Below are 27,320 nucleotides of genomic sequence, written 5' to 3' on the forward strand. Positions count from 1 at the left end.
ACGTCAGGTAAGTAGGTCGGGTTCTCTATGTCTCCCCATTGCTGTGAAAAGTGGTATGAAAGCTACCATTTCACAGCTGGTCACTTTCCAATGTCAGAAACTTGAGCCTTCAGGACTTGGAAGACACTTTTGAACTGTATGCAGTTTGGAAGTGTTTGGAGTAAACTCTATCCACTGTCACCTCCTTGGAGCAAGCTCTTTCACGATTGACGGATCACTTCTGTCATCTCAAATTCAGCTGCCATCAATTCCAGCAACATCGGTGCCCTTGAAAAAATCTCACCTTGGTCCTCTGAATCCCTCCACGATCAGCCCTAACACCAACATCACCAGGAACACCAACATTACCAACAACAATACCAACCTTCTCCGCAATCACCTGATGCTGCACAGGACACAGGGCAGCAGCACTCGACAACATTGCAGCCCGAAAGTCAGCGATGGCATCACCATGGCCAGATTTACTTCACTTGACACTGTACACCATGGCTGCCACATGATGTGCCAGGTTAACACCACCTCACACCAGCACCATAAAGCATTCCTACAATGCCCAAGCCATTCCTTTCACACTCATCACCATTGTGGGGGATACCGTTATGTCTCACCATTCATAAGAACATAAGAACATAAGAAGTAGGAGCAGGAGTAGGCCATACGGCCCCTCGGGCCTGCTCCGCCATTCAATAGGATCATGGCTGATCCGAACTTAGACTCACATCCACTTCCCTGCCCTCTCCCCGTAACCCCTTATTCCCTTATCTGCTAGGAAACTGTCTATCTCCCTTTTAAATTTATTTAATGTCGCAGTTCCCACAACTCTCTGAGGTAGTAAATTCCATAGATTTACTACCCTCTGAGTGAAGAAGTTTCTCCTCATCTCAGTTTTGAAAGGGCAGCCCCTTATTCTAAGATTATGCCCCCTAGTTCTAGTCTCACCCATCAGTGGAATCATCCTCACCGCATCCACCCGATCAAGCCCCCTCACAATCTTATATGCTTTGATAAGATCGCCTCTCATTCTTCTGAATTCCAATGAGTAGAGGCCCAACCTACTCAACCTTTCCTCATAAGTCAACCCCCTCATCTCCGGAATCAACCGAGTGAACCTTCTCTGAACTGCCTCGAGGGCAAGTATATCTTTTCTTAAATATGGAAACCAAAACTGTACGCAGTATTCCAGGTGTGGCCTCACCAGTACCCTGTATAACTGCAGCAAGACTTCCCTGCTTTTATACTCCATCCCCCTTGCAATAAAAGCCAAGATTCCATTGGCCTTCCTGATTACCTGCATACTAATCTTCTGTGTTTCATGCACCAGGACCCCCAGATCCCTTTGTACTGTAACACTTTGCAATTTCTCTCCATTTAGATAATAACTTGCTCTTTGATTTTTTCTGCCAAAGTGCATAACCTCACACTTTCCAACATTATATTCCATCTGCCAAATTTTTGCCCACTCACTTAGCCTGCCTATGTCCTTTTGCAGGTTTTTTATGCCCTCCTCACTCACTGCTTTCCCTCCTATCTTTGTATCGTCGGCAAACTTGGATACGTTGCACTCGGTCCCTTCCTCCAAATCGTTAATATTGATTGTAAAGAGTTGGGGCCCCAGCACCGACCCCTGCGGAACACCACTAGTTACTGATTGCCAACCAGAGAATGAACCGTTTATCCCAACTCTCTGTTTCCTGTTAGATAGCCAATCCTCCACCCATGCCAGTACATTGCCCCCAATCCCGTGATTTGTTATCTTGTGCAGTAATCTTTTGTGTGGCACCTTGTCAAATGCCTTTTTGAAGTCCAAATACACCACATCCACTGGTTCCCCTTTATCCACCCTGTTTGTTACGTCCTCAAAGAATTTGAGCAAATTTGTCAAACACAACTTTCCCTTCGTAAAACCATGCTGACTCTGTCCGATTAAATTATGCTTATCCAAATGTCCTGTTACTGCTTCCTTAATAATGGACTCCAACATTTTACCAACCACAGATGTTAGGCTAACTGGTCTATAGTTTCCAGCCTTTTGTCTTCCTCCCTTTTTAAATAAGGGTGTTACATTAGCAGTTTTCCAATCTGCTGGGACCTTTCCTGAATCCAGGGAGTTTTGGAAAATTACCACCAATGCATGCACAATCCCTACCGCTACTTCTCTCAAGACCCTAGGATGTAAGCCATCAGGTCCAGGGGATTTATCCGCCTTTAGTCCCATTATCTTACTGAGTACCACCTCCTTAGTGATTTTAATCGTGTTTAGCTCCTCCCCCCCTATAGCCCCCTGTTTGTCCAGTGTTGGGATATTTTTAGTGTCCTCTACTGTGAAGACTGATACAAAATATTTGTTCAGCGTTTCTGCCATCTCCATGTTCCCCCACCACTAATTACCCGGTCTCGTCCTCTAAGGGACCAACATTCACTTTAGCCACCCTTTTTCTTTTTATATAACTGTAGAAACTCTTGCTATCTGTTTTTATATTTTTTGCTAGTTTACTTTCATAATCTATCTTCCCTTTCATTGCAACTCACTAAGCCACTTCCAAAGGTGTGCACAAATCTGCACAATAAGGCAAAGTGTTGAGAATAAAGTTTTCAATGTTTCACAACACATTAACAGAAAATTTACAAGAACATTGCATAAAACAAAGTGCCTACCCTTGTGTGTTGTTAATTGGTATGATTGCACTAGGATGAGGGTGAGTGTGAGGGGTGACTAGTGAGATGGTGAAGTGATAATGTAGATAGAGAGGGATGGGTAGAGCTGCAAGGTAAGTTGGTGTGAGTAAGGATGTGCAGGAGTAGGGTAGGGAAGGCACCGTGATGTGGATGTGATGAGTGGTACAGCAGGATGAGGTTGAGTGTGACTTGGCAGTAACGTTTTCTGATCTACTGAGATCATTGAAATGTTTGCACCACTGCAGCCAGGTACTCCTGATGACATCCCTGCTTTTGCACTCCTGTGCAACCAGGCTGATTTGGTGTCCTGGGGAGGTCTCTGCCGGCCTTGGAAGGGAAGAGAACCTCCCTGCATGCTGTGACTCCCACTATAAGCATATGGAGGGAGTCAAGCGAGAGCCTGGGTGCAGCCTTGCACCTTTGTGCAGTGCTTGTAGTGTTTGCAGCGCCTCAATGCTGCAGAACACTGACAACACAACTGTCAAAATGAATGCGACCATGGTCCCTTTAAGGAAACCAGCTGATGACGTGTCATCAAATTAAGTCATCAGACCTGCTTCCTTTTAATTGGCCGGGAACCCCGCAGGGTACGGAAAATCCTTTTCACAGAGCGGCTGCAGCCGGGAGCAGGACCGGAACGAGCCAACCACCTCTCCTGCCACGATCCCGCCTCCGCTGGCGAAATCACAGCCTGCGTATTCATCAAATTCCCTTGTGTCACTCTATTTTACCAATGATCCTGATGTAGTCTTGAATAGTTAATAAGACTACAGAATGTTGAGGTGGGCACATTTATTTATTTGTCCACTGAAGCCTATCAACATAAGAAGGTAGGAATACGAAAAGGATATTTTGCCTATTAAGCTCACCTAATCATTGAGGTTCCCATTTTTGAACCCAGGCAGATCATTTTAATTTCCATACTGTCTTGACATCAAACTCACATCCCTTTACTTCCTCCTGAGTTAAGAATTTGTCAATTTTCATTTTGAAAAATTCAGTGGTGTCAGCATTTGCTGCAGTGAGTTGCAGTCTATTCAATAAAACAACATGACTAAATGCAAAAATACTACTTTTCTAGTTACTGTCACTCTTCATAGCTTGCATTCAGGTTCCCTGGTTCTCTGCACCACAAAGAATTTCTCTACATTCAACGTTTTAATTCCCTCTGTAGGGGGCGGTGTGTGGGTCAGCTTTGCCTCTGACTTGTGAGCAGTTCGAATCACTCCCACTCCCTTGGTTCTTGACCTGGGACTTATTTGGGGGTTGTGATGAAAAGTGCAGCAGGCAACTGAATTTTGGTGAAAGGAATAAGATCTTTATTGAGAAAGTAAATATACAACACAATAATCTTAACACTCTAAATTGGGGGAACACTTCGGAATATACGAGGGAAAATAACAATAGGCAGAATACTTCACCCCTCCCAATCCCACTTCACTCGCTAAGTTGGGCTCCAGAGGACCAGGGATGATGCTTACCAAAACGACTTCCTTTGACAGTTGTAGAGGTTCGCGATCTCGTGGTTCTCTAGATGTGTTGTTGGGGCCTGCCGTACCCTGGACGCAGTCGAGGACTTCACCTGCGTGGCTGGTCAGTCTTCATGAGTCCGCTGATGCGGTAGGGTGCGTATTGGATCTATCAGATGAGTAACCGATTTCTTTTGGTTAGAAGTAGGGTTTAGAGTCTTTTCGATAAAATCTTACCCAGGGGTAAGTCAGGATAGATTGTAGAGTGGAAAAACTTGCGGATCTTCGGTTTTCTTCTGAGTTGGGTTTTGTTGGTCGCGGTGGCCCAATATTACCCGGTTGCTGGTAATATTTGGTTGTTTGTTTTGTGGGGCCCTGGTCTGCCGCAAGGTCTCCGACGGTGCATTATTTCTTTGAGAGGGAGCTTCTTCTTGGATTTGAACTTGGTGACTTGATTTCACATGAATGATGAGGCGAAACTCTTTTCTTCAACTCGTCTCCACTTCTTCAACTCTCCTCTCACTCAACTGCTTGAACCGCTTGACCCGAACTGAACCCGCACTCCTTGAACCGAACTCCTTCGAACAGCACTGCGCTGCTGTTTGAACTTCGTCGAACTGCTTGACCATCCGTTGTAAAAGCAGGCCCTCAATTATACCGTTTGAGGCCTGCTAATCTGAGCGCCAAATCAGTTCTGTCTCTTTGTTAGTTTTTGGCGGGCTCGTTAACATTGATGGGTTAAAAATTGTTTAATAGGTTTCGGGATGGTCCCATCGATTCTTAAGTGGTTTTAAGCGATTGTTTAACCTCTTGTTTAATTGCAGTAACATTTGTCTTTTCCTGTGGGGGCCAAGGTTCTTTTGTTGGTTGGTGGCATGTTCTGCATTATGTATACTTTGGATGGTTCTGTAATGTTGGGCGGGAACTGCTCTTCCGTTGGTCTATTGTCATTATGTAAAATGGCTGAGACAGTCCAGATAGTCCCCAGACAGCTTGGCTAATGCCAATACTCAAAACTGTCCATTTACAGAGGCCAATCCCAATTCCTTTTGTTGCAGCCCCCTTTTCTTCCACAGGCTCGAACATGCTTTTAAAATCAAAGAAACAAAATCCTGGGGTCCTTGATTTTTAAATCTCCCTATAGACCCAATATTCTTATACCATTCTGACATGGTTTATTAACAGTCCAAAAATCCCTTCCTTAGGGTAATCTTCTTGGTTTTGGGGAATCTGTTGAATTTTGCGAATCTTACACCGCCATGATTTAAAAATCTTGGATAAGAGCTGATCATTCAGAACTGACAACACAGTTAATTACTTTACTTTCCTATTTAGCTACTTCATTATCAAATAGACAACTTCCTTTTTATCTTGTGTGGGAAAATATTGGGATTGTTTTTGTGGCCAATAAATCCAAGTCAACACACATTTATGATTGGATAAATTAATTATTTAATAATAAAATAAAGGTTTATGTGAGAAAATGTAATACTAACCCATAATTTTAAGTGTCAATGTAAGCTTGGGTGACTTTTTTTAACTTACCTTTAATTATTAATTTTGGACCATATTGGATTAATTATATCAATTAAAAGGAATACTGTAATAGCACCCTCTGGCTAAGTTTCTTGCCTGAGTATCTATTCCAATCCATAGCTTAGGAGCCAGCCTCAATCATTTGTTGTGTCACCAGGAGAGACTGTCACTTCTATCTTATTCCTGTTCAGAAGTTGTGTCTTCCTTCTTCCCGCTCATGGTAACCTGCTGCATCCAAGTGTTTCCTGTTCTCTGGCTGGGGATAGCTTTTTTTCCAAAGCTGATGCACCATCTGTGTTCACTCGCTGGCTCTTCCCCGCTCACTTTTCCAAGGTTTTGAAATATAGGTACCTTACACTTCTGGAATTTCTGTGTGCTTCCTTCACCTGGCCTCTGAAAAGACTTATGGTAGCCACTGATGTTGTCTTCTGAGCCCACTTATACTCATGCTCACATCCGTGTTATGCACTGTGGAGCAAAAAAAAATGCCATTTGCTGTCCCAGGTAATCAATAAATATTAGTGAGAAAATTGCAGGCCATCTGGTTTGCGCTGCAACCGTGCCCCAAAGGAAAATAAATGCACGCCTGCCTTCTCCGCTGCTGCCAGCGCATATAGGAGCACCTGAGGACCAGGAATCGGTGAACACAATCCATTATACAGTGACAAACCTCACCTCCCCACTGGACAACTAAAAAAATCAACCATAGTGGTTAAAGCCACAAGGCCACTTTCATATCCCCATTAGACTTCTAAGGATTAGTTAGATATTATTTAAGTGTGCCCAGGAATTCGGTGCCACACATAGTAGACAATCAAAAAGCAGATATTCTTCACTAGACCTCCACACTCTTGCCGATAAACACTGGAAGACGAGGTGCAATTAAAAAAAAAAAGTGTCAGCATCTTCCTCCCTGGCATCCATGGCTCAGTGAATAAATACACTGCAAGGCAGCACTGACCCATACAGAAAGATTTCTGCTCTGTGCGAGTTAGCACCAGTACCCTTGGGCTAGGGAGAGTGAATTGGTTCTCTCTTATACTGAGGATTGCACAATTGGCAATGTAAAGTTCAGTACACAATCAAAGAGTCTCATCAGAGAAAATATAACTGACTGAATATTGATGTATAAGTATAATTTTCAGCAGTGCTGTTTATTTGCTAACTCAAGATCACTTGAATGTTTGTGTTACCCATGTGAGATGAGATAAGGGTAAACAGATGGTTTGTGTGATTCCAGTGTGGAAAATGGTGAGAAGTGCAATATACCATAAAACATTAGCACATGAATTGTATACACATTTCAGAGGGCAAATAAAGGAAGGCAACATTTTGATGGGGAAGTATTGCATGTATTGGTAAGATCATGATAACCAGAAAAGTGTGATGCTCATTATTTAATAGTGACAAATTATCACAGAAAACAAATCACACCTACCCTCGTGTCTAGTGCTCATAGAATTTGCTGCAGTGTTTGTAGGAGTGTTTAATTACTCAGTAATGCAGTACGTGGTGGAAGCAAATCCACTTGGGAATGATATTTGCCATGGTAATAGTGAAATTTTAACTCAAAACAACTCAAACGCAGCTAAGAACATTGTGCGTGTGCAGTCCAAATGGATTTTGAAATATTAATAGCATTAAGCATAATTACTTTGAAAAGTGCTGCTGGAAATAAAAACAATCTCATCAGTGAGTGGATTTTAAGCTATTACAGTATAAAGAGCTAACTAAGTATGCTCCATCATGAATTATTCAAATAATAGATCAAATATGAGTAGATGAGGTCCTAAAAAACCTCTCAAACCAAAATATCTTAATTCTATTTGGTCCAGAAAGTCTGTTTCATTACACACTATTATTTATTTTAATTTATTAGATAATTTTCATATAAATTCTGCTAGAAGTTTAGGACCAATGTCAGGATAAAGGGAGATAATGTAGGTGAGGCAAAAACTTTGGAGTCATTTAAGAGACAAAACAGGCAGGGACATCATAAAGAATTCTTGTAGGTTTCATCATAGAGTTCTTAAATGTGAATTGTCACGAACAAATGTATCACTTTTCTTCTCAAGATCACAAGAAGACTAGGGCCTAGAAATTCAGTTGGGCGCCAGCCGTTAGCGCCTTAGGAGGAGTAGATCTCGAGCGCTAGGCGCTTAGCGCCCGGGCGCAACGCGATCTGCGCCTCGCCCCAACTTCAGTACACATTTAGCGCCGGCGCAAAGTCTTAGCGCGCGCCCTGCTGCGTGCGCAGATCATGACGTCATTTACTAGTGCAACGCCCTTTGTGCGCCCCGAAATGGAACTTCACTCGCACCGCCCCATTGTGCGCCGGGCGGCCCGAACGACTGTGAAGTGGAACGGTACACAGCCGAGGCGGGCCGCGGGGAGCGCTAATTAAAGGGCACTTACGCTGCACTATAAAGGCCAGCCATTTTGCAGCATTCACTCTTGTGCAACGGTTTTTTGGAGAGAGACCAAGGAGGAGAGCTTACTGGTTTGGACCAACCCTAGGACAGGTATTTTTGGCTCAGGCCAGAGCTTAGCAATTATCTTTGCCTTCATTGAGAGCTCATTGTTTCCCAGCATATAATGGGGGCTGCATTGGGTGCCAACGCTGACTTTCAGCCTTATGCCAGAAGGGCTTACAGACGCCATGAGAGAGTGGCAGCCCTGGCTAGATGCAGAGGGGGCAACAGGCGTCGCCAACTGAGGCCTTACCCACCCAGGGTATACCGCCAGCAGTCCTCCTATCTGACCATGTCTGCCGCGATGTGTGTAAGGAGGCTGCGATTCAGAAGGGAGGTGGTTGCAGACATCTGCCAGCTGCTTCAGAGAGATCTGCAGCCACAGCTGATGCGCAGGATGTCTCTGTCGGTGACAGTGAAGGTGACGGTGGCTCTCAACTTCTATGCCACCGGCTCCTTCCAATCCGCTGCTGGGGGCATCGCTAACATCTCCCAGTTCGCCGTGCATTGCTGCATCCGCCAGGTGACCGAAGCCCTTTTCACAAGGAGACATCAATTCATCTCCTTCCCCATGACCCTGGACAAGCAGCAGCAGCGTGCAGTGGGATTTGCAAGAATAGCGGGCTTCCCCATGGTGCAGGGCGCCATTGACTGCACGCATGTGGCTTTGTGGGCACCTCTGGAGCATGCCGACGATTACCGCAACCGGAAGGGCTACCATTCCCTCAACGTACAGCTGGTGTGTGACCACAGGCAGCGCATCCTAGCTGTCAATGCCCGCTTTCCAGGCAGCAGCCACGATGCCTTTATCCTGCGACAGACAACTGTGGCTGACATGTTCCAGGCACAGCCTCCCCCAAGAGGATGGCTTATCGGGGACAAAGGCTATCCTTTGTGTACCTGGCTCATGACCCCGCTCCGCGCGCCCACGACCCCTGCTGAAGAGGCATACAACGAGAGCCATCAAGCGACTAGGAACATCATAGAACAAACAATCGGCGTCCTCAAGCAATGGTTCCGCTGTCTCGATCGCTCCGGGAGAGCCCTCCAGTATTCGCAGGACCGAGTCTCCCAATTCGTCGTCGTTTGCTGCATGCTGCACAACCTGGCTATCCGCAGGACTCAGGCACTGCCACCTCACGTTGGACCCCCACCTCAGGAGGAGTAGCAGGAGGAGCATGAGGAGGAGGAGGACGAGGAGTACCAGCCCAGGAGGGAGGCACAAGGTCCAAGGGCCGCCCGTCGGCGGCTTATTGAACATCACTTCTAGGCCCCCTGTCAGGGAATGGCTTGTGCCAATGAAAGAACATGATTGCAGCCGCTCCGCAAGCCCTCAGCCGGTTAAGGCAACAAACACTTCAAAGATCAAACATGGACAATGTTAATAACTAAAATGCTTTATTGTACAAACTCAGGGCCCCTCCCACGTGAAAACCAAAAACAGACGAAACCCCCAAAAAACACTCAAACACATTACTCGCTCCCACAACCTGGAGAGGATTAACAAAACAGTGCAACTAAAATGGCCGTCATCCTCGGCCTTCGTAAAAAACAAACATCACATCCTCGGCCTTCAAAAAACAAACATCCAATTCTCGGCCTCAAAAAACAAACACAACTGGCCACACATTCGACTTTTTAGCCCGCTAGTTCGATGCCTTGGCCATCTTTGTGTGGCCCCTGCCCGCCCTGCTGCTCCTCCTCAAAGTAAGGTCATTGGCTGCTGCAAGGCTGGGGGCAGGCTCCAGAGGGGCACACGTCGTGACGGCAGATGCCCTTGGGGGTCAGCCTAGTCATGGTCTGGCCATCGAGCGGGCGGCTGTTGAATGCTGCAGCTGTGGCTGGCCAGCATCAGTCGCTGCAGCAGCTCCTGGCAGCTCCACTGGGGGACTGGCAGTGGCGGCTGGAGGAATGGGGGCAAGCTGGCGGATGGCAGGCGCTCGCTGGTCGCCTGAGACACTGGCACTCGCCCGGGCCAGCACTGCAGCATGCGCACCAATCTGCCGAGGGACAGACCGCTGTGCTGCTGCAGCGCGCCGGGTGCCCTGGTGATGCCTGGCTGACACAGCGAGTGTGGCAGCAGTGCGTGCCCGTGTTGACCTGTTCAGTGACCTCATCAGAGCACCCAGTGACTGCACGGCACCACTGATCAGCCGCCCACTCGCTGCCTGAGCTGCCCTGAATGCCGCCCGACTCGCTGCCTGATCTGCCCCGAATGCCGCCCGACTCGCTGCCTGCTCTGCCCCCAATTCCGCCAAACTGATGGCCTGTGAGGCCCCGACGTCGGTGACACTCCGAGAGAGGGACTCGATGGCCTCAGGCAACCGTGCCACTACCCCCATGAGCTCCGTGTGCCGGCGCTCCGAGTCCGCGGACAAGTCCTCGAGACATTCCATCTCCTCGGCAAAGACCATCTCCGGACTGGAGGCCGGACTCTCCCTCTGGGGAGAAGGCCACCGAGCTGGCCGCCCCTTCCTGCGTTGCTGGAGGCCGCTGGGCCCAGCAATTGGACTCCCCTCCGACCCTTCCCCCCTCTGGGGAGATGGCCGCCGACCTGGCACCCCCCTCCCGCGTTTCTGCAGGCCGCAGGTCCCATGAGCTCCCTTCCCCTCCGACACTCCCGCGACGCTCCCCTCCAGGGAAGACGTGTCCCCTACATTGGCATGGGTTGCCACGGCTGAGGGTTCCCCTGATGGGCCGCCTTCCTCTTGCTCCTCCTCCTCCTCCTCCTCTGAGGGGCTGTCACTGGCAAGTTCAGGGACCTCCTCCTCACCATCTGAAACCAGGAAGGCACAAGAGTAGCTTTAGAGTGAGGAGAGGGCGTCAGCGAGGGATGCATGAGTGGTGGCATTCAGCGCATTGGTCGGACAGTGGCAAAGGATGTAGATCTGATGCACAAGTGGGACGAGAGAGGTCCAAACGTGGATGTCCTTACCATTGGTGCCCAGAACAGGGTCGGCATCTCCACATGCAACAGGGCCAATCACCCGGGCACCCATGATGCGCTCCACGCGATGTTGAAGCTCGGTGAGCGGCTGGATGTGGGGTCGGCCTCCCCCGGTCACAGTCCGGCTCTTCCGATTATTAGCCAGCTTGGCCTGCAAGAGAAAGGACGGCCTCTAAGTACAGTGTGTCGCCCTGATCTTGTGTGCACTGCCTCCCATGGTGGAATAGCCTGGCCAGTGTGTCGCCATGATCTTGTGTGCACTGACTCCCATGGTGGAAGAGCCTGGCCAGTGTGTCGCCATGATCTTGTGTGCACTGCCTCCCATGGTGGAAGAGCCTGGCCAGTGTGTCGCCATGATCTTGTGTGCACTGCCTCCCATGGTGGAATAGCTTGGCCAGTGTGTTAAGTGCAGAATGTGCAATTGATGTTCATGCCTGTTCCATAGCTGCTGGATGAGGGCTGGCCATTAGGGCTTTCAGGTCCCTTTGCCCATAATGTGAGGTGCACATGCAAGGATGAGGAGGTCACTGGAAAGGGTACTCACCCTGACAATCCGTGTGAGGTCATTAAACTTTTTGCGGCATTGGACACTGGTCCTGGGGACCTCGCTGTTGGCTGACACCTTGCTGGCGACATGCCTCCAGGCTCTCCGGTAGGCGCGGAGCGGCGCCCTCCTGCCATTGTCCGGGTACAAAAGATGGCGCCTCTTCGCCACACCACCAACCAGCACACTCAGATCACGCTCTGAGAAGCGCTGCGCTCGTTCACGGGCCCTCTGCATGGCTTCAGGCGCTATTTGGGTCCAGCAGCAGTGTTCAGGCCTAGCTGGAGGGCTCCACTATCCAGGGCATGGCAGCAGACAAAGTCGACCCTTCCCCCTTAAGAGCTGGCCGGCGCCAGGGTGTCTGCTGTCAATCACGAGATGGCCACACCTGCGCTGCGCCCGGCCTGGGCGCTCTCGCTCAGCACCTCTGGCTTAGCGCCTAAAGAGAGGCGTCCAGCACCAGTTTTAGCGCTCGAGCAAACTCTTAGGGCGAAGCTAATGAATATCGCAGAAGTGGCCTCGATTTGGCGGCGGGCGCAAACTTTAGCGGCCGCCCGACTTTAACGCCCCAAAAGTGGCTACAATGAATTTCTAGGCCTAGGGCCGCGAAATTCGGTGTGTTAGCACCTCCCATCAGCACCTGCGAACTTCGGTGCCAGCTTAGCACCTGGGCCTCTAGCGTCTCACAGATAGTGACGTCATAAAGTGCGCAACGCCCCATTATCGCCCAGGATGTAAAATTGACTCTCGCCCCCCTGCTTTATCGCCTTGCGCCGACAACGCCAGCAAGAGGAGGCGTTGTGAACTCGGCTGGTACTTAGGGAATGGTAATTAAAGGGAATGCTTTTCAGCTCACGCAAACTTTAATATTTGCACCAGTCTGGTGCCTGCACAAAGTTTTTAATGTTTCATTGATGCGAGATGTCCAAACCGTTTACTTTGTGAGAGTCATCCAGGTCACCTTGCAAAACAGAACTGATGACAACTAGCTTGTGCAGCATCGTTGGCCCTTCCCTTTAAGCGAGGGAAGCAGCCTTTGTGATGAAAGAGTGCCGTTTACAATGCGCTCAAAGTTGTTTAGCGCTCTGCCGCTACCGCCCCGCTCTCGGACTTTAGCGCCCTAAGAGAAGTGGTTAGTGCTAGATTTAGCGTGCAACTTCCCTCTTGGAGCGCTAAAACTGAATTTCGTGGGTGGCAAGAATGATTAGTGCCTGCTGCTAATCTTTCAACTTTTAAAGCATTAGCGCCCCAAACGGAGCTATACCTAATTTATCCCCCATCTAGGCTAGAAATTCAGTATAGCCCAGGAATGGGCGGTGTCAGTAGAAAAGTTGGAGAATTAGCGCCAGGCGCAAAAGCTTTAGACTGCACGAAAAATTCATGCTCTTTGCTCAATAAAATGATTGGAGTCCTAAATCAAGTCTTAAAACCTAAGCTCATTGGCATTACACTTGAAGGGTGGACCAATATCAGGTGCTCTCTAATCACAACTTAACATTGCCGCAGGCTTTTTTCACAACTTAAAGGGGAGGTTCATTGATGCTGCAGCACCTCATTCTCAGCATTGCTGGCTGTGCAGCTGCCTCAGCACGCAGCAGCACATTAAGGAGAAGGAGCCAGAGGACTGAACCAGATGTGCTCATGGCAGGTCCATGTCCCAGGGAGCGAGCCCGCAGATTCTCTGATGAAGCATTGGAGGCATTGGTTTTTGCTGTGGAGAGATGGAGAGCGGTGCTCTACCTGGCAAGTGGCAGGAGTCCCTCACAACAAGTCTTCCCCACCATGTGGAAGGAGGAAGCACAGCACGTCTCGGGCAGCACTGTGGTCCCCAGGACCCACACACAGTGCAGGAAGAAACTTAACAACCTCACTCGGGTGGTCAGGGTGAGTGAATGCTTCAACAAATGCTACATACCACCATCTGTACTACAATCTTCACACACTGCCCAAAGCCCCACACCCCCAGCACACACCCACCAACAATCTCTACCTACCAACATTCACACCCACATCTCACACCTTGCACACAATGACAGCTATTTAACTATGGCAGGCACATCGCACAAACACATTGCTCCACACTCACTCACACACTTTCCTTTCTCTTACAGGCTAAGGTGGCGCACAACAGAAGGGAGTAGGAGCACACAGGTGGGGGACAAGCCGACACCCAACCACTGTCTGCGCTGGAGAATCAAGTGCTGCAAATTCATTGGGTGCCAGGTGGTGGGCGTTATGGCCACCGGCGACGTTGACCCCCCCCTTGGGGAGAACAACGGTATGTTCATCCCTACTCCTTCTTCTCACATCCCACTTCCCCCTCACCGCACAAGCCTTTTGCACTTTCCAGCTAATCATGCTGTATGCATGCCTTTCTCCATTCCTGCCCCTCTCCCATCACCTTAACCCGACTCTTGTGCCTTTATGCTTTCAGATAATCAGCAAGCACCTGAGCAGCCTGCCCCTGAAGGCACCATAGAGAGTGAGGCGGGAGAACAGGTGGAGGAAGAACTCACCGCGTCACTGCATCTCTCAACCACAGACACCAGCTCAGATACTGGCACTACGCGTTCTTTGGAGGCTAGCATAGTAGCAGGATCTGCACAGGGTGAGGCACCGGGGACGAGTGGGCTGCAGCAAGGCCAGGAGGGCAAGTTCGCACATGAGTTCTGCTGCACACGACTCAGATGAGGGCCTCGATGGGGAAGTGTTTAGAAGAAGGGTGATGCACATGGAGATGACAGATGCAATGGCAAGGGTGCTTGAGAGCCTCTCGGCAATGGTAAGGAGTGTGGAGGAGTCCGCCTCCAACATTGCACAGGGCTCTGCGCTCACTATGGAGCCCATTATTTTCAGTCTGCAAAGGATAGTAGACTCCCTGAGAGACTGTGGTGTCCCAGACCTGATGCCGCATGTGATGGGTGATCTAGCAGCTTCCATTGCAGCACAGGTGGAAGCTTGGTGCCGTTGATTCTCAGGCTGCTCTCATGCATTCTCAGCTTGATGTCACACAAGCTCTGACTGCTGCCATCATGGCTGGGTCTACCACCATTGATTGAGGCTTTCACGTGTCACAGCAGGCCAGCAATCTGTGCTCCTTGGGGAGTGGCAGTGGGTTAGTGGAGCAGGAACCTGCTGTCCTCGCTCAGGATGACAGCATTCCTGCTCCCACCACTGGTGTACCAACTGCCCCACCCTACCCCCTCCCCCTCGCCACCAACACCACAAAGCAGTCCTAAAATGACCATGTAAAGGAATGAGCCATATCTATTCAGAAAAATACACCATCCTATGAACAGAATTCTGACTTTATTAAAACATGACAAACTGGGTTTAAAAATCTAAAAGCCTCAAAGACACAAAGCTGTAAATACAGGCTTCTGAGATAAGATGAGTTGTTAACACAAAGCTGTAAACACCATACAAGCTTTTGAAATGGGAATCGGTTGTTGACACTGAAACAATGGCCCTATTGAAGCAAAGGGTTGGAGCTTCCAGAAAGTCTGAGCTTTGGGAAGAACACAATATTATAACCCAGTTAAATTGTTTTAAACCAACACTTGGTAAACAGGTACATGAAAGAACACAATGGTATAATGTTAAGGTGTCATAAACCAACACATTGGGAAACAGAAATACAGAACATTAAAGAATCATATGCCTTCATAAATATGACTTCAAATGCAAGACAGGAGACATAAGTCTGTAATACAACCAACTGAGATGGCTAGGAAAACAATCATGTACTCGGTTGAAGTGTTTTTAACTTACATGCTGTAAAAAATACAAACAGAAAACTTTGTAAATATGACATCAATAGATGCACCAAGCAACCACATGGTTTTTGTATTGAACTTGGAACACATAGGAGATGCAAAGTCTGCTTACAACTGTAATGTATATACCTTTAAGGGGGGGAACTATGTTTTACAGCTCATGTATACTGCAGTACCGGCAGTGACCACACCTGTATATAGCACCGAGTAGTAATCTGTACAGATCAGTTGCAGTGTGAGCCACGTTGAGTAAACATCTGTTGTACCGTTCTCCGCAGTCTGTGTCTTATTATACACGGACACAACATTGGCGACGAGGCAGGTTCGAACCTACCTGCAACTCTGCATCACCTCCCGGGGATTCATTCCTGGAGATCAGTGGATTGGAGGTCAAGGCCAGAGACTCGGGCATCGACCATGGGCAACCGCCCAGTCATCCAGCAGAGACTCGAGAATTGTGGGGGAGGCTGTTGAGAGCCAGGCTTGGCTTTCCAGTTGAGGTGGTCCAGCGAAACGGGCTGGCAACAGGTAGTGCGCAGGCCCTTCCCAGACAGCGGCGGGCTAGAGCCCGACTGAGCGGCACAGCAAAGGGCCGAGCAGTGTCGACGGGGGAGAGAGAGAGAGGGCAGAGCGCACAGGGCGCAACCGGTGTTCAGGGGCCGAGCAGCATCGGAGAGAGGGAGAGAGAGACACGCAGAAACCTGCGAGGCGCCGCCATTGCCACGATGACTGCCGAGAGCGGCGTTGGCAGCAGCGCAGGAGAAGCGCGCGAAACCTACAGGGCGCCACCATTGCCACGAGAACCACCGGGAGTGGCGTTGGCAGCAGTGGGGGAGGAAGGAAAGCACGGGAGATGCCATTTTAAACCACACACAAAATGCCGAAGAGTGGCAGTATCACCGCATTTGACAATGAAGTCGAAGATTGGACTACATATGTCGAATGAATAGACGTGTACTGCAAGGCAAATGAGGTGTCAGATGACAAGAAAGTGTCGGTATTGTTAAATTTAATGGGTGCAAAGACGTATGATTTATTACGAAATCTAGTAACCCCAACGAAGCCAATGGAAAAGAGTTTTGAAGACATAGTAACGATACTAAAGGAACATTTAAACCCCACACCGCTGCTGATAGCAGAAAGATTCAAGTTTCACAAACGGAACCAGCATAAGGATGAAAGCAATGCTGATTATTTAACAGAACTGCACAAATTATCGAAACACTGTCAGTTTGGAGCGGGACTGGCAGACACCTTAAGGGACAAGTTTGTGTGTGGGCTTCAAAGTGAAGGAACCCAGAAACGGCTTTTATCTGAAAAGGATCTTACGCTGGAAAAGGCTTTCAGCATTGCGGTATCATATGAAGCAGCAGCACGGGGCGCTGCAGAGATACAACAGAGACTGCAAGAATATGGCACAAACGAAATGTCATATGGAACAGAGAAGTGCTATTGCTGCGGCAGAACAACACACGACCAGAATGATTGCTGGTTCAAAGACAACGTGTGCAGACAGTGTGGAAAAGTAGGACACATAGCACGAGTCTGCAGGTCGGGAAAGAAAACCAGCAATAAGAAACCGACCAAAGGGAAGTACAAGAAGGTACATAAGATGACGGAGAATAGTTCAGATGAACAAAAGAGTGATAACGACTCCGAAAGCAGGGAACTGAGTTGTCTGAAACTACATAATGTGATCACAACGGAGGATCACCGAACCATTTGGGTCACTCTCAAGTTAGCAGGAGTCCAGGTAAAGATGGAATTGGACACAGGATCAGCCCTAACAGTCATTAACCGACGGGACTATGAGCGGCTATTCTCACACATAACTTTGAGAGACACAAAAATTAATTTGAAGACGTACACGGGGCAAAAAGTCCACCCCAAAGGAAAAATAAGGGTGACCATTATATATAACGGTAAGGAAACACCAAAACTAGACCTGTATGTATTGCAAGATGGAGGACCACCATTACTGGGACGTGAATGGATCCGGAAAATACAACTGGATTGGCATTCGATACAGGCACTGACTGTGGCTGACAAAAAGGATGACGACGTCACACCTGGGCAACTGTCAAAGATCCTAACTGACGCGAAAGAAGTGTTCCAGCAAGGACTCGGAACACTAAAAGGCATGACAGCGACGATTAAAATTGAAGAAAACGAAAGCCCAAAATTTTTTAAGGCCAGACCGGTACCTTATGCGATCCGCCCAGCCGTTGAAGCAGAGCTGGAGAGTCTGGAACGTTCAGGTGTACTGTCCAAGGTAGACTGGAGCGAGTGGGCTACACCCATCGTCCCTGTGATGAAAAAGTAATTGAGCAGCACGCCTGGGGAACCAAGGAAGGTTCGCATCTGTGGGGACTTTAAGGTAACAGTGAACCCGGTCCTTCACACCGTACAATACACTTCCACGGATTGAAGATATTTTCGCCTCGCTACCTGGAGGGAAACGCTTCACTAAGATTGATCTGGCCCAGGCGTATCTGCAAATGGAGGTAGAAGAAGCATCAAAAAAATACCTCACAATCAACACCCATAAAGGTCTCTACCAATACAATCGGCTGGTATTCGGGGTAGCATCAGCTCCGGCTATTTGGCAGAGGGCAATAGAAGAAGTCCTGCAAGGGATCCCAGGGACTCAGTTTTATTTGGACGACATCCTGGTCACGGACGAAAATGACAGTGATCACCTTGCCAACCTGGAGCAGGTGCTCACTAGATTGCAGGAATATGGGCTCCGAGCTAACTGCCCCAAATGCAAGTTTTTTAGTAAACAGATCTCGTATTGTGGCCACGTTATCGATAAAGAGGGGTTACATAAGTCCCCAGAGAAGATTGAGGCAGTAGTCAAGGCTCCAGCACCGGAAAATGTGTCACAACTGAGGTCGTTCCTCGGGCTGGTAAACTACTACCATAAGTTCCTGCCAAATTTGTCTACAATACTACACCCACTGAACACCCTACTGCAAACTGGGGTGCCATGGAAGTGGAGTGACGAATGTAGATGAGCTTTCCAGAAGAGCAAAACACTAATCACGTCGAAAGAGGTATTGGCCCATTACAACCCGGCATTACCAATTCGGTTGGTATGTGATGCGTCACCCTACGGCATTGGAGCGGTGCTGTTGCACAAATTCTCGGACGGCTGAGAGAGGCCAATAGCCTTTGCGTCACGATCACGAACCTCAGCCGAGCGTAACTACGCCCAGATTGACAGGGAGGCCCTCAGCCTAGTGTGGGGAGTGAAAAAGTTCAATCACTATCTGCATGGGCAGAAATTCACCTTGCTGACTGATCACCAGCCTCTTGTCTCCATTTTTAATCCGAAGAAGGGCATTCCGGTGATGACTGCGCAATGACTACAAAGATGGTCACTTTTTCTAGGGGCGCACCACTATGGGTTTGAATATAAGGGCATGAAACAGCATGGAAATGCTGATGGGCTATCACGCCTGCCACTGCCTACTGCGGAGGAAGCACCAGCAGTGGATCCTGTCGAAATATTCCATTCGACTATAGTTGAATACCTACCGGTAACTAACGCTTGTATCGAAAAGGAAACCCAAAATGACCCGACACTGTCTCGGGTATATGATTTGACGGTGAAGGGATGGCCAGCACATGGCGACTCACTGTTGCCAGCATTCTCGACAAGGAGAGAACAGCTGTCAGTGTGTCGGGGGACCTTGATGTGTGGATCCCGAGTGGTAATTCCACCCAAGTTAAGGGATAGAGTGCTCAATGAGCTTCATGAGGGTCATCTGGGAGGGGTAAAAATGAAAAGCCTAGCCAGGGCTTATGTGTGGTGGCCGGGAATCGATAAACAAATCGAGGACCTGACCAAGAGCTGCTCAGGATGCCAGAAAGTCCAAAATGCACCACCACAGGCCCCTCTACACCCATGGGATTGGCCCTCATCTCCATGGCAACGAGTGCATATTGATTTTGCTGATCCATTCATGGGCTCAATGTTTTTAATAGCCGTGGATGCGCACTCGAAACAGCCTGAGGTCATCAAAATGTCCTCCACCACCACGGAGAAAACTATTGCAGTCCTACGGACCATTTTTGCCAGGAATGGCTTGCCAGAACAGATTTGCTCCGACAACAGACCACAGTTTGTGTCCGAAGAGTTCCGGAGGTTCTTGAAAAAGAATGGGGTAAGGCATTACACATCCGCCCCGTATCATCCAGCCACAAATGGATTGGCTGAGAGGTTCGTACAAACCTTTAAGAAGGCAATAAAGGCTCTGTACAATGACAACATTCTGCTTCAGCACAAGGTGGACAATTTCCTGTTCGCCGACCGGAATGCGACACATGCAGTCACCAACCAGGCCCCAGCCATGATGTTCTTTAACTGAAGGTTAAGATCTCGCCTGGATTTGCTCAGATCAAACATACGAAGAGAGGTTGAGAGTAAGTAATTCCAGCACATCCATGAGAAGCCAACAAGGAGCTTCAATGTAGGGCAACCAGTCTTGGCCCGCGACTACCGAACAGAAAAATGGCAGCCAGGAACGATATGCACACGGCAGGGCCCACTAATGTACACAGTGGACATTGGGGAGAGCATCGTGAGACGCCATGCTGACCAGATCCTAGAGTCACAGGAACAAGTCAACCCCATGCCTCGCCCATACATACCTGGTGATGAACCCGACGTACAGGTCGCATCTACCCCAGAAACAGTAGCATCGGAAGCTGATGAACCAACCGACGACAGGGGGCCAGAATCGCCTCCGCACCAAGAGCAAGACACTCGGGAAAGGCGCTATCCAGTAAGGATCAGGAAGCCTCCCAAAAGACTGAATATATAAATAGACTATTTTCAGCTAATGTTGCATGTTAAAAGTGTTAATTGTAATTAGTTTGATATTTAATTGTTAAATGAGTGTTATGGTACTGTTAATCTAAAAGGGGAAGAATTGTAATGTATATACCTTTAAGGGGGGGAACTATGTTTTACAGCTCATGTATACTGCAGTGCCGGCAGTGACCACACCTGTATATAGCACTGAGTAGTAATCTGTACAGATCAGTTGCAGTGTGAGCCACGTTGAGTAAACACCTGTTGTACCATTCTCCGCAGTCTGTGTCTTATTATACATGGACGCAACAACAACCAGCTAAGGTGATTTAACAATTGAATAGAAGCCCTTCGTAAAAATGGCATCAAACAGATACATCTGTTATTACCATTGTTTATGATAAGTTTTGAACACCTACACAGCAGACAGAATTCTGCAAGCTAACAGCTGAATTGACAGTAAGAATAGAAAGAAGTCAACAGAAAGATGACTAGAGGTAATTAGCTTACATCAGCAGAAAACTTCAAGGGATATACCACTGAAAAAAGGGTATAAAATATAGAACTTTCAAATAGGAAGTCAGAAGTCGTTGAAAGGGGCAAAGTTATTCTCAGTCTTCAGAGGCAGACTCTGTAAGTTTTTAACTCTTTGAGTCTCGGGGATCAAAAAGGTACTTTTGTTTGATTTTGGTGGATATCCTGGATTAGAAATAAGTAAGAAATGTAAAAATGTAACGAAGTTAAGATTTGAGAATAAGGATCTCTGAGAATTAGAATTGTAAGCTATTTGTTTTTGGAACTGTTAAAGTTGTGATTGAATCACCAGCTGTTAACTACATGTCGGTTCTTTAATAAATGGGCGGAGCAGTGGCAAATGGAATTTAACCCTGAAAAGTGTGAGGTGATGCATTTTGGATGGACTAACAAGGCAAGGGAATACACAATGAATGGTAAGACCCTAGGAAAGACAGAGGATCAGGGGGACCTTGGTGTGCATGTACATAGATCCCTGAAGGCAGCAGAACAGGTGGATAAGGTGATTAAAAAGGCATATGGGATACCTGCCTTCATTAGCCGAGGCATAGAATATAAGAACAGGGAGGTTATGATGGAGCTGTACAAAATGCTGGTAAGGCCACAGCTGGAGTACTGTGTGCAGTTCTGGTTGCCACACTATAGGAAGGATGTGATTGCTTTGGAGAGGGTGCAGAGGAGATTTACTAGGATGTTACCTGGGCTGGAGCGCTTCAGCTATGAAGAAAGACTGGACAGGCTGGGGTTGTTTTCCTTGGAGCAGAGAAGGCTGAGGGGGGACCTGATTGAGGTGTACAAAATTATGAGGGGCATAGATAGGGTAGATAGAAGGGAACTTTTCCCCTTAGTAGAGGGGTCAATAACAAGGGGGCATAGATTCAAGGTAAGGGGCAGGAGGTTTAGAGGGGATTTGAGGAAGAACTTTTTCACCCAGAGGGTGGTTGGAATCTGGAACTCACTGCCTGAAAGGGTGGTAGAGGCAGGAACCCTCACCACATTCAAGAAGCATTTGGATGAGCACTTGAAATGCCATAGCATACAAGGCTACGGACCAAATGCTGGAAAATGGGATTAGATTAGACATGGCTTGATGGCCGGCGCGGACGCGATGGGCCGAAGGGCCTCTTTCTGTGCTGTATAACTCTATGGCCTAGAAATTCAGTTGTTTGCACCAGCCGCTAGCGCCTTAGGAGCAGGAGATGTTGGGCGCTAGGCGGCTAGCGCCCGGGCGCTGCGCGATCTGCGCCTCTCCCCAACTTCACTCACGATTTAGCGGCGGCACAAAGCCTTTGCGCGCGCTCAGCTGCGCGCGCAGATCCTGACGTCATTTCATCGTGCAACGCCCTTTGTGCGCCCCAAAGCAGAAATTCAGTGGCGCCGCCCTTCTTTGCGCCTGGCGGCCCCAGCGACTGGTAGAGGGGAACGGTTCCCAGTCGCTGCGGGGCGCGGGGGGCGCTATTTAAAGGGGACTCCTCCTGCCGTATAAGTGGCAGCCATTTTGTGCCAATCCCTCTGTGTGAGAGATGGTTATTTGGAGAGAGACAAAGGCAGAGAGCTTTCTGCTTTGACTCAGGTACTTGTGGCTTCAGGCCAGAGCTTTGCACTTGGATTTCACTTTCAGTGCCATAGCCTTGAGTCGCCACATATAATGGGGGCTGCAATGGGTGGAAACGTTGGCTTTCTGCATTGCATTCAAAGGGATCAGAGACGCCGTGAGAGAGTGCCAGTCATGGCCAGACGGAGATTTGTCAACAGGCGTCGGCACAGGAGGCCTTACCCACCCAGGGTATACCGCCAGCAGTTCTCATATCTGACCATGTCTGAGGAGCAGTGTGTTTGGAGGATGCGATTCAGAAGGGAGGTGGTCACTGAGATCTGCCACCTGCTTCGCAGAGATCTGCAGCCACAGCTGAGGAGCAGGACGTCTCTGTCAATGGCAGTGAAGGTGACGGTGGCTCTCAACTTCGATGCCACTGGCTCCTTCCAATCCGCTACTGGGGACATTGCCAACATCTCCCAGTTCGTGGAACATTGCTGCATCCGCCAGGTGAACAATGCCCTTTTCAGAAGGAGACGTCAGCACATCTCCTTCCCCATGACCCTGGACAAGCAGCAAGAGCGTGCAATCGGATTTGGAAGAATAGCGGGCTTCCCCATGGTTGAGGGCGTGGAACTGATGAACCAGCAATGGTCAGGCCTTGCTTCAGGGCTGCAGTGTGCAGGGCATGGCAGCCAAACAAATCGACCCTTCCCCTTTAAGAGCTGACTGGCGCCAGCGTGTCTGCCTTCATTGAGCAAGTCGCCGCACCTGCGCTGCGCCCGTCCTCGGTGATAGCGCCCCGGATCGCCGGCTTAGCGCCTAATGATAGTCGTGCATCGCCTGTTTTAGCGCAGCAGCAACCTCTTGGGGCGATGCGACTGAATATCGGCGAAGGTGGCGCGACTTTGCGCCGGGCGCAAACTTTAGCGTCCGCCCAACTTTACCGCCCCAAAACTGGCTATACTGAATTTCTAGGCCTATATATTTTTAGAATTGTCTCACAGTATTTCTGTATCAAACTCGCAAACTCAACCTCTGTATACGCTTTGGTGAGGAGCTGCAGAATTCTGTGGGAGTTTTCCGGACCCTCATAATATCCAGAAGTTTACAGTCTAGCTAAACTTATTAAAAGTGCTATCTGGAGGATGGTAACATCTTCAAGTCATTCCTTTCCTTTAGGGAGAGATAGTCTGGACCTTTAGACCCAATTAAGCATCTTATAGGATTCGGCTATCTCTAACTTTAGTTGAAGGTGAACGTCCGGGGAATATGCCTGATCCGGGGTCGACCAAAAAGGGCTAGGACAATAATTATCCCTTCAACCAAACCATTCCTGTCTCACACACACAATCATTGCCCGAGGTTAAGTAATATCTCACCATTCACTTGAACTGACAAGGCCACTTCCCAGGTAGCAGGCAAAAATGGACAAGACGGGAAAGTGGTGCAAATAAATAAATTTAGGTGGGTCAATAATAGAACTGAAACTTGACAGTAACATTTTGGCAAACACCCACGTGCATACCCTTGTGCATCTACGATTCTGTCATTTTTCTTTTCCACTTGCTTCTACGAGGTCCACCCCCTGTGGCTTCAGCAGAAGCAGTGGCAGGCTGCTCACTTCCCTGCTCTGACTGTTTGGACACTTTTGGTGGACATCCTCTGGGTTTTGGATCCTGTGAGGGCCCCGCCAAAGACTGCTTTTCCTGCAACTGTACAGGAGCAGATTCGGCCATCGGGATCCGAGGCAGCATTTGGGGCTCTGACTGAGAGGGAGGCAATGGGGGAGAAGTGGGAGGGCTTTGAGCAGAGCCCTCACTTCCTCTCACCATCATCCCTCTCATGGGCCAGCCATACTTCTCTGCTAGCAAGGAGCTAACACCTTGAAATCAAATCAAAATCAAATCAAATCAACTTTTATTGTCATTGTAGTGCACAAGTGCAGTACAACGAAATGTAGGCTTGCGGCTCCCGAGAGTCTCCATTTGGATTAGGGCATTTAAACATTCAACATACATTTGGCTTGTAGTATATTAACATAAATATAACCATAATAAAGTGCATTGGAGATGTGCAGGCTTTAGGGTTTATTTGTGGAGTTCAGTAGGATGACAGCCCTGGGAAAGAAGCTGTTCCTAAATCTGGTCGTACGGGTGCGAATGCATCTGTAGCGTCTCCCAGATGGCAGGAGGGCGTACAGACTGTGGCTGGGGTGGGCAGGGTCTTTGATGATGGACCGTGACCTCTGTAGACAGCGTTTCTGGTATATGTGCTCCATGGTCGGTAGCCGGGTGCCGGTAATGCGTTGGGCAGTTTTGACTACCCGCTGCAGGGCTTTCCGGTCATAGTAGCTACAGCTGCCATACCATACTGTGATACAGTTTGTCAGGATGCTCTCTATAGTGCAGCGGTAAAAGTTAGAGACGATCAGGGGTGACAGATTACATCCCTTCAGCCTCCTTAGGAAATATAGGCGCTGCTGGGCCTTCTTCACCAGAGAGGAGGTGTTGAGGGACCAGGAGAGGTCTTCCGTGATGTGGACTCCGAGGAACTTAAAGCTGTCCACCCTTTCCACCACAGCCCCATTGATGTGGATGGGGGTGTGACTTCCGCCTTTGGACTTCCTGAAGTCCACAATGATTTCTTTTGTTTTCTTGGTGTTAAGGGCCAGGTTGTTATCGGCGCACCACTTCATGAGATGCTGGACCTCCTCCCTGTAGGCTGACTCATCGTTGTTGGTGATCTGGCCTACTACCGTGGTATCATCCGCAAACTTGATGATGGTGTTGGAACCATTAACAGCCACACAGTCGTGGGTGAAGAGGAAGTGGAGGAGGGGGCTCAGCACACATCCTTGTGGGGCCCCCGTGTTCAGGGTCGGGGGGGGAGGTGTGGTTACCTAATTTGACAGACTGGGGTCTGTTTGTTAGGAAGTCCAGGGTCCAGTTGCAGAGGGAAGTGTTCAGGCCAAGAGTTTGGAGTTTGGTGGCCAGCTTGTTGGGGACGATAGTGTTGAATGCTGAGCTGTAGTCTACGAACAGCATTCTGATGTAGGTCTCCTTACCATCTAGGTGATTCAGTGCCGAGTGTAGAGCAGTTGTGATTGCATCCTCCGTTGATCTGTTTGCACGATAGGCAAACTGGTGTTGGTCAAGAGAGGCAGGAACACTGGCTTTGATGTGGGCTAAGACCAGTCTCTCGAAACACTTCATTATGATGGGTGTGAGTGCGACAGGTCGATAGTCGTTCAGGCACGTCACAGACGTTTGTTTTGGCACAGGAATAATGGTAGTGGTCTTGAAGCATGTAGGGACTACTGCCTGGGCCAATGACAGATTGAAGATGGCGGTGAAGACATCAGCCAGCTGATCAGCACATTCCTTGAGTACCCGTCCAGGGATGCTATCTGGTCCAGCAGCCTTTCGTGTGTTCACTCCGCGTAGAACACCCCTTACGTCGGAGGTCGACAGAGTGAGCACCTGGTCTTCCGGGGGTGGCAAGGCTTTGGTAGCCGGCTCCCTGTTGTCCCTGTCGAAGCGAGCGTAGAAGTTGTTAAGCTCCTCCGGAAGGGAGGCTTCGCTAACCGGGGGCTGGTGTTTTTGCCCTTGTAGTCAGTGATGGACTGGATGCCTTGCCACATGCGCCGGGGGTCCGAGTTGTTGCGGAAGTGATCCTCTATCCGCAGTGTCTGTTTCCTTTTGGCAGCCCTGATACCCTTTTTTAGGTTGGTCCTAGCTGCACTGTAAGCCGCGTCGCCAGATTTAAATGCCGCGTCGTGTGCTTTCAACAGTGAGCGGACCTCTCCGTTCATCCAGGGTTTCTGGTTGGGTTATGTCTTGATATTTTTATGGGTCGTGACGACCTCGACGCAGCTGTTGATGTAGAATAGCACTGTGGATGCGTATTCCTCGATGTCATTATGGGCAAACATGCCCCAATCAGTGCGTTCGAAGCAGTCCTGAAACTCCGATACTGCCCCCTCTGGCCATACTTTCACTGCTCTCACTGATGTTCTCCCTCTTTTGATGAGCCGTTTGTATGCCGGGGCTAGAAACAGGGAGAGGTGGTCAGACTTCCCAAGGTGGGGGCAGGGAATGGCCTTATAAGCGTCTACAATGCTCGTGTAGACTTGATCCAGTGTGTTCTCCCCTCTTGTGGGGCAGGAGACATTCTGGTGGAATTTCAGTAGTACAGTTTTTAGGTTTATGTGATTGAAGTCCCCCGCGACGATAAAAGCTCCGTCTGGGTGCGCAGTTTGTTGTTCGCTGATGGCCCTGTAGAGGTCCTTCAGTGCTAGTTTGGCATTAGCGTGTAGTGGGATGTAGACCGCAGTGTTGATAACAGCCGTGGATTCCCGAGGCAGGTAGAAGGGTCTGCACCTTACCATGAGGAATTCCAAATCAGCCGAGCAGGATCTATCAATTATATCACTGTTGGTGCACCAGGCATTGTTAGTGTAAATGCACAAACCGCCTCCCTTGCTCTTACCGGAGTCTGCAGTTCTGTCGGCGCGGAAGACCGTGCGTCCTTCTAGTTGGATGGTGGTGTCAGGGATGCCGTTGTTCAGCCAGGTCTCTGTGAAGATCATGGCACAGCATTCCTTTGTCCTTTTCTGTGTGGAGAGATCCAGTTTGATCTCATCCATTTTGTTCTCCAGTGACCTGACGTTGGCCAGGAAAATACTTGGGAGGGAGGGTTTGTGTGGGGCCCTCTTCAGCCTGTTTTGGATACCTGCCCTCTTACCCCGCTTCTGCTTGCATTCTCTGCGCGGTCTGCGCTGACCTCCGGCTGGGGAAGGACGCCACGCTGGTCCCGGGGGTCGGGCGATGTTGGGAGGCAGATCGATGTCGCCGAGTGTAAGCCGCACGCAGTCGGCCCCGATGTCTAGGAGCGTCTGCCGGCTGTACGGTAGGTCAGCCTTTAATTCCCGAATCAGCAGAGTCCGGAAGAGACTCAGAAGGAGGGTGAAAACGCTCAGTCTCGGGAGAGACAAAGCCGCTGCGTCCGT

The sequence above is a fragment of the Somniosus microcephalus genome, chromosome 7 (genome assembly GCF_052327205.1).
Source record: "Somniosus microcephalus isolate GS21.2 chromosome 7, FLI_Smic_1.0, whole genome shotgun sequence".
Lineage (NCBI taxonomy): Eukaryota > Metazoa > Chordata > Chondrichthyes > Squaliformes > Somniosidae > Somniosus > Somniosus microcephalus.